The 15,924-nt window shown below is 39.5% G+C and overlaps 1 long non-coding RNA gene across 1 annotated transcript; it reads left to right on the top strand.

Moving 5' to 3' along the window:
- The first annotated feature begins 13,636 nt into the window (after window positions 1-13,636).
- On the top strand, window positions 13,637-15,924 carry LOC141614931 (uncharacterized). The gene is made up of 3 exons (XR_012529478.1): window positions 13,637-13,838; window positions 13,951-14,023; window positions 15,688-15,924. It is a non-coding gene; the product is annotated as an uncharacterized LOC141614931 (long non-coding RNA).

Below are 15,924 nucleotides of genomic sequence, written 5' to 3'. Positions count from 1 at the left end.
TTGAGTGTGAGAGATTAAGTCAGGTAAGATGAGAGTCAATCTGTTGCGAAACACCTTAGAGATACATTTATAGATGACATTACAACAAGCTATAGGTCTGTATTGAAGCACAATCTCAGGTCTCTTTACCTTAGGAGTTAAGGTGACCAAAGTAGTATTTACCTGTTTAAACAAAGCTCCTGAATCAAAAACATCCATCACTGCAGCACACAATTGAAATCTCCCCCTAACAGCCAAGATTCAGTACCCTAAGGTCTTAAACTTTTCAAACTGTCCCACAAAGGTTCCCTTTGACTAATCCCATTGAATGCATAAATCACTGTATAGAAGAAACTCATTCCAGTTATTTTATCCATGACCTTCGTGTGAATATGTTGAGCAGCATAGTCTAAAAAGAGGACATCATAAAGATGGGGTTTCCAGACAACCCAAATTCTTCCACCTGGATGGTAGGCAGAATTGGTTGAGACACTCCAGTCATTGAAAACATTAACCACAGCTTTATTCACTTTACTAAGTTTTATTTTAGTCTCTAATAGACCAAACAGACCTACATTATTGAACTTCAAAAAATTATGTACAGTTTTTTGCTTATCCACCTTGTTAATCCCCCTCACATTCTAAAACCCTATTTTAATCATAGATTTTGGGGTGAGGGGCCATTACCATTCACTCTGTAGATACCTCATTTCTACACCTCCCGCCAACCACCCAGTGATGATTGGGCCGCATGTTTGATACGTGGAACGATTTATGACAGTTCGTAAGTTCATCGATAAGTGATAGCTCAAACACTCGAGTCGGCCCCTTGGTTGTCATTTATGCACTGATACGGTCATTTTAACAGTAATTAGAGTTTATTTGGAGTCCGGGTCAAAAACCGCTTCATTTTCTAAAAACTGTTCAAATGTCGAGTCGGATTATTTCGGAATGTTCTAGAATTCTCTCGATATTTATTTCTAATTAAAATTAATATTTTTAAGTAAATATCTTCTGTATATTGTGTTTTATGGAATAAGGAAGTGTAGATCTACAGAAATTCCATAAAAAAACGCGGAAATCATTCTTCCTGAGGAGGAAACCTCTGGGAAAAGGACGCGGCAGGTGTTGCGCTTCTTCCAAGGGTCGCAATGGCTGCTGCGCCTCTTCTCCAGCCCTCTTTTCACGCTTTTCAGAATATTTCCGTGATTTGTTTCCAAATCCGTGTCATTCCTAAACTCCTCCATATGTTTAGTATAAATAGAGACCTTCGGTCTCCGTATTTGGCACGCGAGTGTTCCGCCTCTTCTTTCTCTCTCTTTGCATTCTAGACTACGCTATTGCTTTCGACGTCTACGTGCTTGATCAATCGACCACATAAGCTCAGATCATTCTGAGTCCCAGTCACGTTGCAAAGACTGACCAATTTGACCAACTCCACTTTTAATCAACCTAATCAATTTACAAAATCCTCTAATGAGGGCCCTTTCCACGCATATTCGAGTCGAGCAATCACTAAACGTTAACTTTAGTCAATCTCGTTTCGTCAAACATGTAAGTCCGAGGGTGTAAAATCCCATTTTATTTATTGTACTTTTATTTTGTGTCATTAATGTAAATCTATATCAAAAGCACGTTCAAAAACCGATTTAAAATCCATCTTTTAAAACCGTATTTATAAAATAGCGGAGGTCAGACGTCTAGAAGAAACGCAGCAGCCCTTGTGCCTCTTCGAAGGGTTGCAGCATCTGCTGCGCCTCTTCCAGAGGCTGCTCGCTGCCCCTGCTTTTCTTCTTCTTCCTCGACTTTCTGCAATTTTCCATTTTCTTATTGCTTTCGTTTTTCTTTCCTTCCTTTTGTAATTTTCCGTATAAATTGTTTTTAATAATTCTTTTTAAATTACAATGTTTAGTTCGTCCTTAATCTCGAGTAATTCAAAACTTGCGGGTTTTCGCCATTTTAATTCAAATTGATTCTTCTGGGTTTCGACTTGTTCATGTCGAGGTTCTTAAAGTCCTAATTTAATACATAAGTTTTATTTGTCCAGTTTCGTTAATCTAACCTCAAGTTTCGTTCCTTTTTGTATTTCTGACACGAGTTCATCGTAATTATGTAAACTGTTGTAAATTCTCTTTTTTATTCGTTTTATGATTTGCCCGGATGCATGTAATCGGTTAAAGCACTTCAATTCGAGTCTAATATTGATAATATATCCTAAATATACCAACGAATGATAACTAACCCGCGGTTCTGACTTCACAGCCAGAATCCAACTCAAGAACAGACGCAGGAAGTGCTGCGCCTCTTCCACAGGACGCAGCAGATGTTGCGCCTGTTCTGGGTTGACTTCTGTCCCTGAACTCTTTCTCGCTTTGACGTAGCTTGTGACACCCCGCGATAATGCGGAAAATATAACTAATAAATTTAAGCGTAAATTATGAAATTTTAAAAACTTCTTATTATTAGTTAAAGTCTAACATGCGGGAGTCACTAACAAAATAAAACGAGTGCAACGATAAGTAAACTTAGGTTATTACAAACCAAGTCCAGCAAAATAGGGGGAAAAGATATCCCACGAATAACAAGTCTAAAGGTGAGTCTAAGAATAACGATAGACAAACAATCAACAGTCAAGGTACTTGTTAGCTCACACATGTCTTCACCCCATAAAAATACCAACCAATACCTGTCATTCATGTAAACATGAACGCCACCGTCAGTGGGGAGTAACTCAAGGTTCTCCCAGCCACATTATATCAAAATGAACATAACAAAGAACTCAATTAATCAAGCATTTAAAATAAGATGTAAATAACTTGAATCATAATAGACATGGGATCAATCATGTTAATACAATAAGAGAAAGCAAGATAGAATCACAAATGAGCATGTTATAGGCATATTTAAATGAGTAAAGTAAAGGAAAGAACATAGATACGATTAGTTAATCATAAGCATGAATTCCAATGAAATGTGACATATGCAACTATCCAAACTATACAAGATTAATACATAAGTCATGTGAGATAGATAAACGAGTAACCAATCATCGCAATACATATAATTGAAAACCAATCTTATAACAAACATTGCACGGGACGTGGCTATTAACGTCACGTTCGCACTTATGGCTTGCATCTCACTATAAGAACGGATGAGAGCATCAATCCCAGCGATCATATCGCAACTAGAAGGCTTGCATCTCACCTCTTGTATCTAATAGGACCAAGACTCTTACATTCAACCACATAAGACGTAAACTCTCGTATCAAACGACATATGCCAATGACCATAATCAAGCAAGACATTTATTTCTCTAAGACTCAATTCCTCCTGGTAGGACGACGATACTATATACGATCCTAGTCTACATCTGGCCAGACTCTCGGAAGGTCACATTATCCGATTCGACATGCGGCATAACCGTCCGCATCCAAGACTCGATCGACAAATCGGAAGTCGAGTACTCCAAATTCGGCAGATCGGCACGAAAGGAGCAGAAAGAGCATGAGTTAACCAACACTTGGCAGATCGGCACAAGTAAGGCATAAGATAAGTCAAGCAAGAAGGCATAGCATTATGGCATTTTCACAAGAATACGACTCATCTCAAGTAGTTACTCAAAATAAATCACTTATACTTGAAAAATGATGGAAACATGCCAATGAGCAAGTACTAGCCCATAAATGGAATATACTAAGTCCTTTCATACTTTTATAACATGGCCAAACATTTTACTTCGTATATACAAGTCACTTGAGCTTAAAATAGAACAAGATAAAATAAATGAATCAAGTGATACGGAATACAAGGTAAGACGTAAACAAATAAATGAGAACTCAAATACGAAGTATATAGCATCCTTTCATACTTTTCTAACATGAATAGACATTACACTTCATGTTTACATATTTCTTAAACACGGTATAAACAAATGCTAACAAAAGAATGAGTAATATGAAACCCAAGGCAAAATGTAAACAAATGAATGAGGATTCGCATGTGAAATATATATAGCGTCATTTTAAATCGTTCTAATGCGAGTGGGCACTTATTTCATATTTATAAGTTGATTAGGTCATTCATACTTAAGATACGATAAATAAAAGAAAGTGAATGAATTATAACTCGTATATGAATATAATACATTTTATATAATTATAACGTAAATAAATAATTAATTCCACCTTAACGATTTATGTGAGAAGTATAATAATAAACGATAAATAACGAATTACGTTATATAAAACACGAGGCAAAACGTATGCAATTAAAATACGGATCAAAAATAAACCCGAGTGAGAAACTAAAATGCACGAACAGGGGGCAACCATACACCGCCTACAACAGCCTGCAAGACACCCGAGTGAGCAGCCATAAATGACTCCTAACCCGCCCAACTACACAACCATGGCCTCTAATACACGGCCTGAAACCGCCCAATCACACCACAAAAGGCATCGATACACGGCCAAGGAGTAAGGCGGCCATACTGGTGGGGTAGTAAGCCTGCCGGCCGGTACGGGTGAAGCAGAGCAAGGGCAAGGCAACAAGCGGCTGTCTCGGTGGGAGCTGAGGTCATACCGGTCGGTACGGGGCAGGCATCCCGGTGGGGCGAGGTTGGGTACCGTTGGGACGAGGTATGGGATGCAAAAGGGGAGATCCCTGGACTCTGTCACGGCCTGGGACGGCTCCTATACCGGCGGGATGACTGCAAATGTTAGGGAATGTGACGGGATATGAATTGGGGTGATGGGGATGGTTGTGTATATGCAGGGAAGTGACGTGATGAAGGGGGTGCTGCAACTTAATAGAGGGTGACAGGATGCAAGTTTGGGGAAAAGACGGGATGAAGATAGAAATAAAGGAGATGGTTGTCTATGTTGAGATGTGACGGGATGCAAAGGGTCGAGGGGATAAATCCATTTTGACATGGGATGAGTTTGGGACGGTTCTAAATGAGTCGGGACTTGTTTTAAACTCGTTCCACTCATCTAAAATTCATGCGAGATGGTTTTATAAATATATTTCTCCACCCATTTTAAAATATAAACCTTTTCATAATAATTTTTTTCCAATAAAATTGAATATGTCGTAAAATGAGAAAATTCATATAATTTGAGACGGAAATTGCTAAACCAATGACGACTCATCCATCTTCACTCAAATCGTTCCAAAACCCAATAATCTGTCACCAATTTAACCATAAAACTTAAGACAAGTAAATATGGGACCCATAAGATGAGAAAATCAATTGTTTACATTTCCCAATTATTACCATCTTTACTCAAACATTTGTAACTCAAACAAATTCTAATCTAGTGAATTTAAACCATAATTAATCACTAAATTTGGCATGAATAAGAAGGTTTACATACTCACCCAACATGTAAGCAAACATATGGTCACAAGATGCAAACTTTAAGCAATTGAACATGTCATCTTTCACATATACACAATAAACGTGAAAATCATACAAAGGAACATACTTTAACATCCATGTGAGTGAAATACAACATGTAAACACATAATATTGATACAATGTCGAGTAACCTATCACCGTTACCTTTTAGCTCATCAAAGGACATGATTCCGACTCAAAATCACCCTGGAATGCTAAAGCTTCATCCTAGAAAAAGTTTAAGGCAAAAAGGGTGAGAAAACTCGTCTCACAAAAAGATGGAGTTTCTAAAAGATACAAAAGGCTAGAACTTTCTTACCTAGAAAGATGGAGGGCGAGGAGAGGAAGATGATGGTGCAAAAATGGTGAAGATTGGAGGAGATTTGAAGGAGATATGGTAGATCTAGGTTTTGGTGAGGAAGGAGCTTCAATGGTGGTGTTTGTTGAGTAGTTTTAAGAAATTTGGAGTAAGGAAGAAGGAGATATGAAGGTTGGTGGTGTATATAGAGAAAGGAAAGGGTAGGAAAGAAAGCCCACTAGTCGCACTAGGCCCAAAAGTTTCAATTGAGACGGTTCTCGCTAAAAACACGACCCGAAGCTAGCTACACACCGAAGACGATTATTATTATTATTATTATTATTATTATTATTATTATTATTATTATTATTATTATTATTATTATTATTATTATTATTATTATTATTATTATTATTATTATTATTATTATTATTATAAAATAACATTTTTATATAAATGAGTTTAAAATATAAATAAAACAATAAAATTGTTAATTACATCATAAAAGTCAAAATGGAAATTTCGCGGGTGTTACATAGCTCCTAATTACATTTTAAATCAATTACTTTCCGTATTATCGCCTCTAATCTAACAGATTTTCATATTTTTTAATTCTAATTTTATTTTTCTTTTATTTTCTTCTTCAAAATCCCATTTTTGAGCGTGCTTTTGACGTAGATCAAACAAACTTTCTAATTCTTGTAATATTAATTATTTTAATTCATTTATCGTAATTATTATTATGTATGATCTATTTGCTTGGCATTCACATGTAATTAATCTAACATCTACTTCGACCAAATTGTTTGCTAAAACACGTGTTAACTGACATAGTCTAATTTTACATGCTAGGATTCATCTATGTTTGTTGCATTGCATGCATTACATCGACGACATATCAAATATGAACGATTTCCCTAATCATTAGTAGAGGCTACTATCGAGGCGGGCGGGATTAGGTGTTCGAATTAAAGAGCTTCCTAATACATACCCTCACCCCTTACTCCAGTTATCTTTGGACATCCGTGTCCATTGGCATCTTCGAGAGTCATTCTAGACATAGAATGCTAAGGGTAACGAGTTCTTAGTATTCATGTTATTACTTTGTGTCTTGACATGGCACGAGGTATTCAAACGGTTTCCAATTTTTTCCACAATAAATTGGTGGCGACTCCACAAATGCAGGCTTATTCAACCTTTAACCGGTTTCAATGCCTCACCAATCGTTAACGGCCCATGACGTGCTTTGGCAAACCAAGGTTCCGTGGGAGAAGTGACGCCTCCTCGAAACCAACGCGCGGGTGCGCGCGGCGCGGGTGGCCCATATCCATAGTTTGGCGACTCCGCTGGGGATGATACACTTACGTGTTACCCAGGGTGAAACTTGAACAAGGTTAGGGAATAGTTTATACGAGACAGTTGTCAATTTTCATTACTCGACCTTCTTAGGTCGTTTCATTTGGTCTTCCTAGGCCCTAAACCAATCCATTCGACCAATCGTCCCATCCGGACGGTCAAAATTCCTATCTGGGCCTAAAGATGGATAGAGATTGACGTCAACCATACTGCGGTACATACTCATGTTTGTATCGAGAGCTTTCACTACTCGAGGGAATGGACTAGGAACCGACCTTACTCATGTTTGGCACGGATCTCTCCACAGACCAGGGTTTGATTGCTTGGTATGGCAACCCACCTTTTTAAGACAAAACCCTTTAAAATGCACTCAGCACATTGTTATAATGCCTGTTTGTGTGTGTACTTTGTATGTGTCTAAATTCCTCATTTATAAACAAAGTAATGTAACAATTTTTGTGTAAATAAGATTCATTTTCAAACCTTTCAAATGTCACATTTGTAAACCAAATAATGCCGACTTTTCCGATTTTCAAATTTTAATTTTCCAGAAAAAGAAAAAAAAAACCTCTTCAACAATCCATTTTGTAAATTAAATAATGTCCAATTTTCTGTAAATATAAAATCCATTTCCTTTCAAAAATCACTTTCTATAAAATTCCATTTTCAAAGTTCAAGTCAATTATTAAATTTTCCATAAATAAATTCCTTTGTAAATTCCCAAAACAAAATTAAAAAAAAACGTAAAAAGACAAAAAAAAAACAACGTTTTGAATAAAAAAAGGCATTTTCAAACCATGTAAATGTAAATATGTAAATTTTATTGGGCTAAGTTAGAGTCAAAATTCAAACCGACTATGTCCTAGTCGGAACTCTGTCGAGTCATAAACCCGTCTTCCTTTACATTTTGGGTCTTTTCAAATTAAAGTCAAGTCTTAAGGCGTCACGCCATCATTTTGGACCCCCTACCCCAATTCAGTTAAGATCTAAATATTTCTGACACCTCGAGTCACACGTGCCTGAGTCATACACAAAAGACTTAATGGGGCTCACTTTTCAAATCCATTTTCTTTTAAAGCCGTGTTTTCAAAATCCTCCCTAATGACACGTTCTGAGGCTCAACACACGAGTCTTAACGGGTCTCACATTTGAGCTTAACGTCTTAAAATGCAGTCATCTTCTTAACACCTGTAAGCACACTTCCGGTATCTACACTTATACTCGAGTCTAGAATCAACACGTGTCATCAATCCCGTCAATAAGGTCAACCATATAAATGTCACTCCGTCAAAGTCAATACTTGAGTCTAAGATCAAAGTCAAGCACCGTGAACTCGAACACGAGAAGTCGCTCACGATATTTCACGAATTCGCAAGTCAAGTCTAAATTTGTCGTCTTATCCTCGTGATTACTTGTCCCTTCCTGTGTTCGTTGTTCATTGCCTTAATATGCGTGATCCTATGTCGAATCAAGTTATAATGCGCGTCATTTTTGTCGAGTAGGAATCCTGCAAGCTCCGCCAATTAGCAGTCACGAAGAAGCTCAAGCCACAATCACCATGTCTCTCCAAGACGTTTATGCCATGGTCCTACGCCTTAAAGCTACAGTTGAAAATTTGAGCATTCGCGTCCTCACCCTTGAAAATGAGTTGGCGAAGAAGAACACGCCACCTCGAGAAACCTCTAGCCTAGGTTGTCCAAAGCTTACCTCTTGCAATAACGGTCATTCTAGAAAGCCGAAAAAAACCGAAAGGAAACCTGGGAGGCATCAAAGGGTGGTTTCTTATTTAGGCATGTCTTATGCTGATGATTTGAAGAGACTCTCAGCCCAAGGTAAGCTACATCCAATAGGTCCGACTCCGGATCCACCTTTAGAGAAGTAGGTGAACCTCTGGAAGCGCAACAAATACTGCCTATATCACCAAGGCAGAGGCCATGATATTGAAGAGTGTTTTCTCTTGAAACACACCATCCAAAATATGATCGAAGAGGGTAAGCTTCCAGTGCCACCTTATGTCGGGCAATTTGAGAGGATCAACCCTCTTGGGTGTAGCAGCACTAAACATGATGAAGAATCATCCCTAGACTATTCTCATCTCCTCGATCCTCGTGACAACGAAGAGATCAACGTGCTTGAGGAAGACGATATCCAAAGTGAAATGCTTATGCTTTCCATTGCCTTCAACAATAAATTTTCCAAGTTAGAGGGAGCCATTGATAGCCTAAACTCTCAGTTTCCCAATATAAAGAACCAGTTTGCTGAAATGGGTAAGAAGCTTGAGGCCCAACCTCTCAAGATGAACCCTCAACCTTACAGTCCTAAGAAGAACGCAACTAGTGGGCAATCTATTCCTAGTTCTTCCCATCCAGGAATCAAAATCAACAATGGCAACCTCATGAAGCCTTCGTCAAAGAAACCTAACAACTCTCCCAGGTCATTCACAATTTTAGGCATACCTTATACCCTGGCCTTAAACAAATTATCCTCTCTAGGTCTTCTTCAACCAGTAGGGCCTACCCCAGATCCTGAAAAGAAGTCTAAGTTTTGGGATGGCAATTCGTATTGTCAATACCATAGAGGAAGAGGGCATGACACCGAGAGTTGCTACAAACTAAAAAAATATCATTCAGGATAATATCGAGAGCGGCGAGTATCATGTATCGGCCTTTGTTCAAGCTGACATTAAGTGTGATAGGGCTAAACTCACGGAAGCTCCATCCAGAAGACCGGGACGGGCTCCTAGAGCATTCGCTAACCTTTGCATCACTTATGCATCAGCGCTACAAATGCTAGTATCACAAGGCAAATTACACCTACTCAGTCCAACTCCAGACCCTGAAAACATATTGCCTAGATGGAACAGTAATGCATATTGCCAATATCATCGTGGTAGGGGATATGATACAGAAGCTTGCTTTTGTTTGAAGAATATGATCCAAGATATGATTGAAACTGGGAAGTGGTCCCTCTCAACTTTTAAACCGCACGGCAACTTAGACAATCCTCATGGATATACCGCTTATCAGGAAACTCTTCTTGACTGTTATCCTCCCAGTATTCCCCATGATGAGGTCGAGGTGCTCAAATGGATGAATGCTCAAAGTCATATGTCGAAGCCAGCTGCCATAAGTGAAAATGTTCAAGCGTGGGCCGATGATTACGAGTCTGGATCTAAGTTCAAGTCAGAATCCGAGTCTGAGTCCGAGTCTTAGGCTTTCTTTCCCATATTTTTTTTCTAGTATCTTTTTTTTTGTCCATTTCCATTCCTAGTGACAACCTGGGGGCAGTCCCACGAGTCATATGTCTTCTCGAGTCTATACATTTATTATTCATTTCAATAAAAGTACTTTTCAATCCACTTATTCTTCTTTTCCTTTACCCTTTTCCTGTGACAACAAGAATTGATTTAAGACATTTTAAAACGAACAACAACACATGTCAGTCGATGTGAGTGCACTTAAACGATGTTCCATTCCAAGTTGTAGAGGACCTGAAACTCCGTGTTCTTTTCTTACCAATTCCATGTCTGGCAATAGAAACCTCACCATACCCCAGTTTAGGACGAGCCTATCTCAAGAGATTCTAGGACGAATCCAGACTGCTCCCTTGTTAACGATCCATAACGGAAGGTAAGCCCATTCCCCACAATAAACAACCCGTGTTACTAAAGACCAACCCGTTTCACACCAAAGGTGCTAGTCTAACCCAAATCCTTTATATCAAGCAAATCCAAGACGATACGAGCCATGATCAAAGACAAAAGCTTAATCAAGAGAAATGACCAAGATTAGTATCAAAGGCCGCAGTTTTGCCCATAATCCAAGACAAAAGAGTAAAAACGAAGAAGGCTCAATCAAGCAAGTCAATGTCCATATCCAAATTCAAAGTTATCTTCAAAAACCTGAATCAAGAATCTGAGCAAAAAGCCGAGATATATTCCAGACCAAGAATCTGAGGCTGAATCAAGAACGAGTATGAAACCAAATACCGAACGTATTGCTGAAGTCTATATAGAATCAAGACATCAATGAAGATGGTCAGCTAGCACCCTCACTCAGCCTTTCACACATCACACACCCTAAGTCTTTCTCGAGACTGTTACAGGGAGCTAGTTAGGAATTTTGAGAATCCTCTCAAGCTCGTCAAGTATACCCATCCTTTAGGGCCAAGACATGGAAACTTGATCCCGCATCAATTAACCTACCTTTATGTGCTCAGGCTACATCAAGCCAAGAGACTCCATTTCCAAGCCATATTACAAGCCATAATCCCATCGAGCCTCAACTCCACAAAATTAAAGCTCCAGAGATTTGCTCATCAAAGCCTCTTATTTCCAAGCCCCATATTCCAAATATCCAATCCAGTTTCACCTTGACCTAGACACGAGTCGTCAGATACTTTTCTACCTAGGATGGGACATACCCAATTCATCCTTAGGGTCCACTTTCGAGTGCGCTCACACGACAAGGAATTTTTTTTACAAATTAGTTATACCTCTTTGGTCAATGATCAGAGGGAGTTATCTTAAATCGATTCTTCGAGTCACCAAAGGAATATACTCTCCTAACCCATGCACTTTAAGGCCCTAACAGGATAGCTTAGGCACACACTCAGAACTACGATTTGGTTTGATTTCACTTCACGTGAATACGTAGGCAGTCCTCAAGGACACAACCATCCCCATTTTTAACTTTCGACCTCAATTCTCAAAGCCAGCTCAAGGGCTACGATCTAGTTTGATTTCACTTCATGTGAATACGTAGACCGTCCTCAAGGACATAACCATCCCAACCATTAACTTTCAACCTCAATTATCAACCAGACCCCATTTTACAACTTTCAACTTTCCACCGCAATTATCGACACCCATTTTATGACCATCCCTTTCCATTCCATAACCTTCCAACCACAATTTCCATTTATACCTCTTTACTGGGGGCTCCTTCTTGTCGCTTAGTCTCCCTTTTTTACCAAATTCTAGGATCATCTTCTCATCCTGGGGGGGGCTTCTCTTCCGAGACGCCACCCTTCCTTCATTTTTCCCTCTTACTCTTCGAGTCTCACTTGAGTCGAGCTACTGCTCGGTCCGGACAATGACAAAGGTCCTAGACCAATTCTCCAAGTTATCATGCCTCAAGAGGGGTCTCTTTTACAGCAAACAGTGGCAAAAGATGTCCAAAGTAGACAACTGATCCATGGCTCATGTCTTGCTTTTATATGTCCCCATCATTCTTGCAATTCTTCCGTTGCAACTGATATGCGTTGTCACCCACACTTGGCTAGGGGTTGCACATTCTTAAGCAAAGTCTGTCAAGTTCATCCCTGTGTCGCGTTAAATCTAAGTTAGTGTCACGTCAGTCAAACCTAAGTCTATATTTTGCGTGAGTTTATCGTCTTGCATCCTAGTGAGTCAATGTCGTGTCAGTCATGTGTCTAAAGCCCATTGAATATGCATAACGCATTACAAGCAACAAATTCCACCTTTATTTAAACAATTTTATAAAGAAAAGAGCTTTCAAAATTTGTGTGTTTCCTCATGTGTTAAGTGTTATTTGCCTATCAGATTGCGTTCTTGTGTGGCTACTAACCATGCAGATAGTCAAGAAGCAGTGCTCGCTCCAGCTGGGGGCTTCGCCCAACTCTTCATTCTCCCCAGCGGCAGTCAAGATATTCTCTAGCAGTATTCGTAAGTGATGCTCAAGGTCTCTTCAGTAACGATCAAGATGTTCCTAATCGTCGAGGTGTTCCCCAGCGAGAGTTTGTCGCCGCTTACAGCCCACGTATTTCTCGGAAAGCATGATTCGCTTGAGACCGACACAAGCAGATTCAACCTAAAATTTTTGCCAGAGTTCGCTTGAGACCGACGCAAGTAGATTTCCCAGCAGTTTCTACCGACGTCCTGCTACCCTCAATATTATTGTTTCCTCACGGAGTTCAGCAAAGGTGTCGTTCTCCAGAAGTTTCCAAACCAGAGCCTCCTTACTTAGGTTTGTAAACCCAAAGTTAGGATTCCTACCCCTAGATTCTTAGATCCCAAACCGCTTTATTTTCTAAAACCCGTTCAAATGCCGAGTCGGAATATTCCGGAATGTTCTAGAATTTTCTGGATATTTATTCCTAATTAAAATTAATATTTTTAAGTAAATATCTAACGTATATTGTGTTTTATGGAATAAGGAAGTGTAGATTTACCGAAATTCCATAATAAAACGGGAAAATTTTTCATACTGAGGAGGAAACCTCTGGGGAAAGGACGCAACGGGTGCTGCGCCTCATCCAAAGGTCGCAGTGACTGATGCGCCTCTTGTAACACCCGCGAATTTTCTATTTTGGCAATTATAATTTAATTAACCGTTCCATTGTCTTATTTACATTTTTAAATTATTTAATTTCATTATTAAATATGATTTCTATAGATATTATATTTTTAAAGCTTAAGTTATACAAAATAAATATTTTGGTCGGATAATAATGATAATAATAATATTATTTCCCGTCTTGAGTTATAGTGGGCTTGAGACGAAAATCCTAGTGGAAACCGACTCAATTTGAGTTGTTGGGCTTTTAATAACCTATGGGCCTTTTCTCCTTCTCTTTTCTTTTCATAAAACCCTCAACTAAACCCTCACAACTCCATCTCCCTCACTCCTAAATTCTGAAATTCCCAACAAACACACAACTACAACACCATTGTTACACAACTTCCACCTCCTTCACTAATTTGGCCATAAAACCTTCATTTCTCATCGGTTTTCAACGATTTTCGCGTCTACCTCTTCCTCTCATCGCCCTCCTTCTTTCTAGGTAAGAAAAGATCCGACTTTCCTCTATTAATGGGGCTGTCGAGCCAATTTCTCATGGTACCCCTTTTTCTAGTTTCGATTTTTAGTCTTATTTTGTGTTTTCTTATGTTTAGGAGAAAGGTTAGTTGACCCGGAAGTGGATTCTTGAAAGGTAGACGAGTCTTTTGTGGATTTAAGTGCAAAAAGGTAACGGTGATGGGTTACTCGACTTTATGTTAAAATTGTGTGATTTGTGTAGTATTAGACTCATATGATTGTTAAATTTGGTGTCTTTCATGACTTGTGGTGAATTGATGTTGATTAGAATACTTGTATGACATTTCTCACATGTTTGATGGCAAGTTCCAATCTTTATTGTCTTTGATCCGTATTGGTTGAATTTCTATCTCAATTATGTTGTTTTTCATGGTTAGAATCATGTTAGGACAGGTAAATAATTGTTGTGGAACGATTTGTGGTTGTTTGCAAATGATTTGAGAGACGATTTTGGCGATTCACGCGTCTGACGGTGGGTCTCAGTAGGTTGACCGACCGCCGGCCCCGACCGGTGGGAACCTCCCGTATGTTGTTTCACTTTTCAAAATATGTCGTGGGTCTCGGCCGGTTGACCGACCGCCACCCCCGACCGGCCGGGAACCCCTGTAACTTTTGGCCTTTTTACAATTTTTCAAAAAATGAACCATGGGTCTCAGTAGGTTGACCGCCACCGCCCACCGACCGGTGGGAACCCCCGTAAGTTTTAATGTTTGCTGAGTCCCAGCCGGTGGACCGCCGCCGCCCCCGACCGGGCCGAGACCCCTCTCGAGTGCTTTTCTTCGCCTATAACCTATATTAACTAATGATTTACACATGCATCTTTCCATGATTGATAAGTGGTCAATTTATAACATGTTTACGGGATGATCATGCAACTATTGTTACTCGTATTTGTGACCGGAGTGTGACGGTTTACATTGTGTGACTACTCGACATTCCTTATTTATTTGCCCTCGGACATTGGGTCACGATTAGGTGCCATTGTTTCCGAGTTGGGCTATCTTCCTTCCGCCTCTTCGGACCTTGGGGTACGGTTAGGTACCATTGTTCCGATTTGGGGTTACTCGACCTTGGGGCACGGCTAGGTGTCATGGATCGAGTCTTGGATACGATTTGGGATTGTATGTCGAATCGGGTGTCGTCCATCCCGAGAGTCTGGCCAGATTTAGACTAGGACCGTATTATGATCGTCGTCCTACCAGGAGGTTGGAGTCTACGGGTTTGTCTTGTTTGAGTCAAAGCCTTTGTAAATGTCTTGCTTGTTACGGTCATTGGTGTGTTCTTATATACGAGAGTGCACATCTTCTATGATTGTTTGTGAGAGTCTTGGTCCTATCGGATACTAGTGGTGAGATGCAAGCCCCTAGTTGCGATATGATCGCCGGGATTGATGTTCCCATCCGTTCTTATGGTGAGATGCAAGCCATAAGTATGAATGTGACGTTAGTAGCCACGTCCCGTGCTATGGTTGTTAAGAGGTTTTCAAGTAATGGCTATGGTTTCTATCCATGTATTTTCTATTCAATTGATCCGTCGTTTACCTCCTTCACATGATTCGATGCCTAATCTCACATACATGTTTTGCTACCTTGAAAGCATGTTTAATATGATGTACCATGCCTATCTCTTTAAGAATGCAATATGCCTATCTCATTATGATTATCGTTTGTATTCCCTTGTTCATTATTAGTCAAGTATGATGTATGATCAATATGTTTAATTAAGTTCTTGCTTATATGCATTTCGACATATTGTGGTGGGAGAACCCGAGTTACTCCCCACCGACGTGGCGTTCATGTTTACATGAATGACAGGTTTGTGATGCAGATTATGGGGAAGACGTGTGAGCTAGCGAGAACGTTGAACCTTGGACCTTAGTTATAGTTTGCTTAGACTCACCTATCGTTAGACTTGTGTTTATTCGTGGGATATCTTTTCCCCAACGCACTTCGTTTTTAATTGTAAAACTTATTCATTTTACTTTTCATTTTCGTTTGATCACTTATGGTGGATTTCACACTTTAAACTTTAAAGGTTTTAAAAATCCCTTA

Source organism: Silene latifolia, chromosome 11 (genome assembly GCF_048544455.1).
Source record: "Silene latifolia isolate original U9 population chromosome 11, ASM4854445v1, whole genome shotgun sequence".
Taxonomy (NCBI): domain Eukaryota; kingdom Viridiplantae; phylum Streptophyta; class Magnoliopsida; order Caryophyllales; family Caryophyllaceae; genus Silene; species Silene latifolia.
This window is presented reverse-complemented; position numbering and strand designations above follow the sequence as displayed.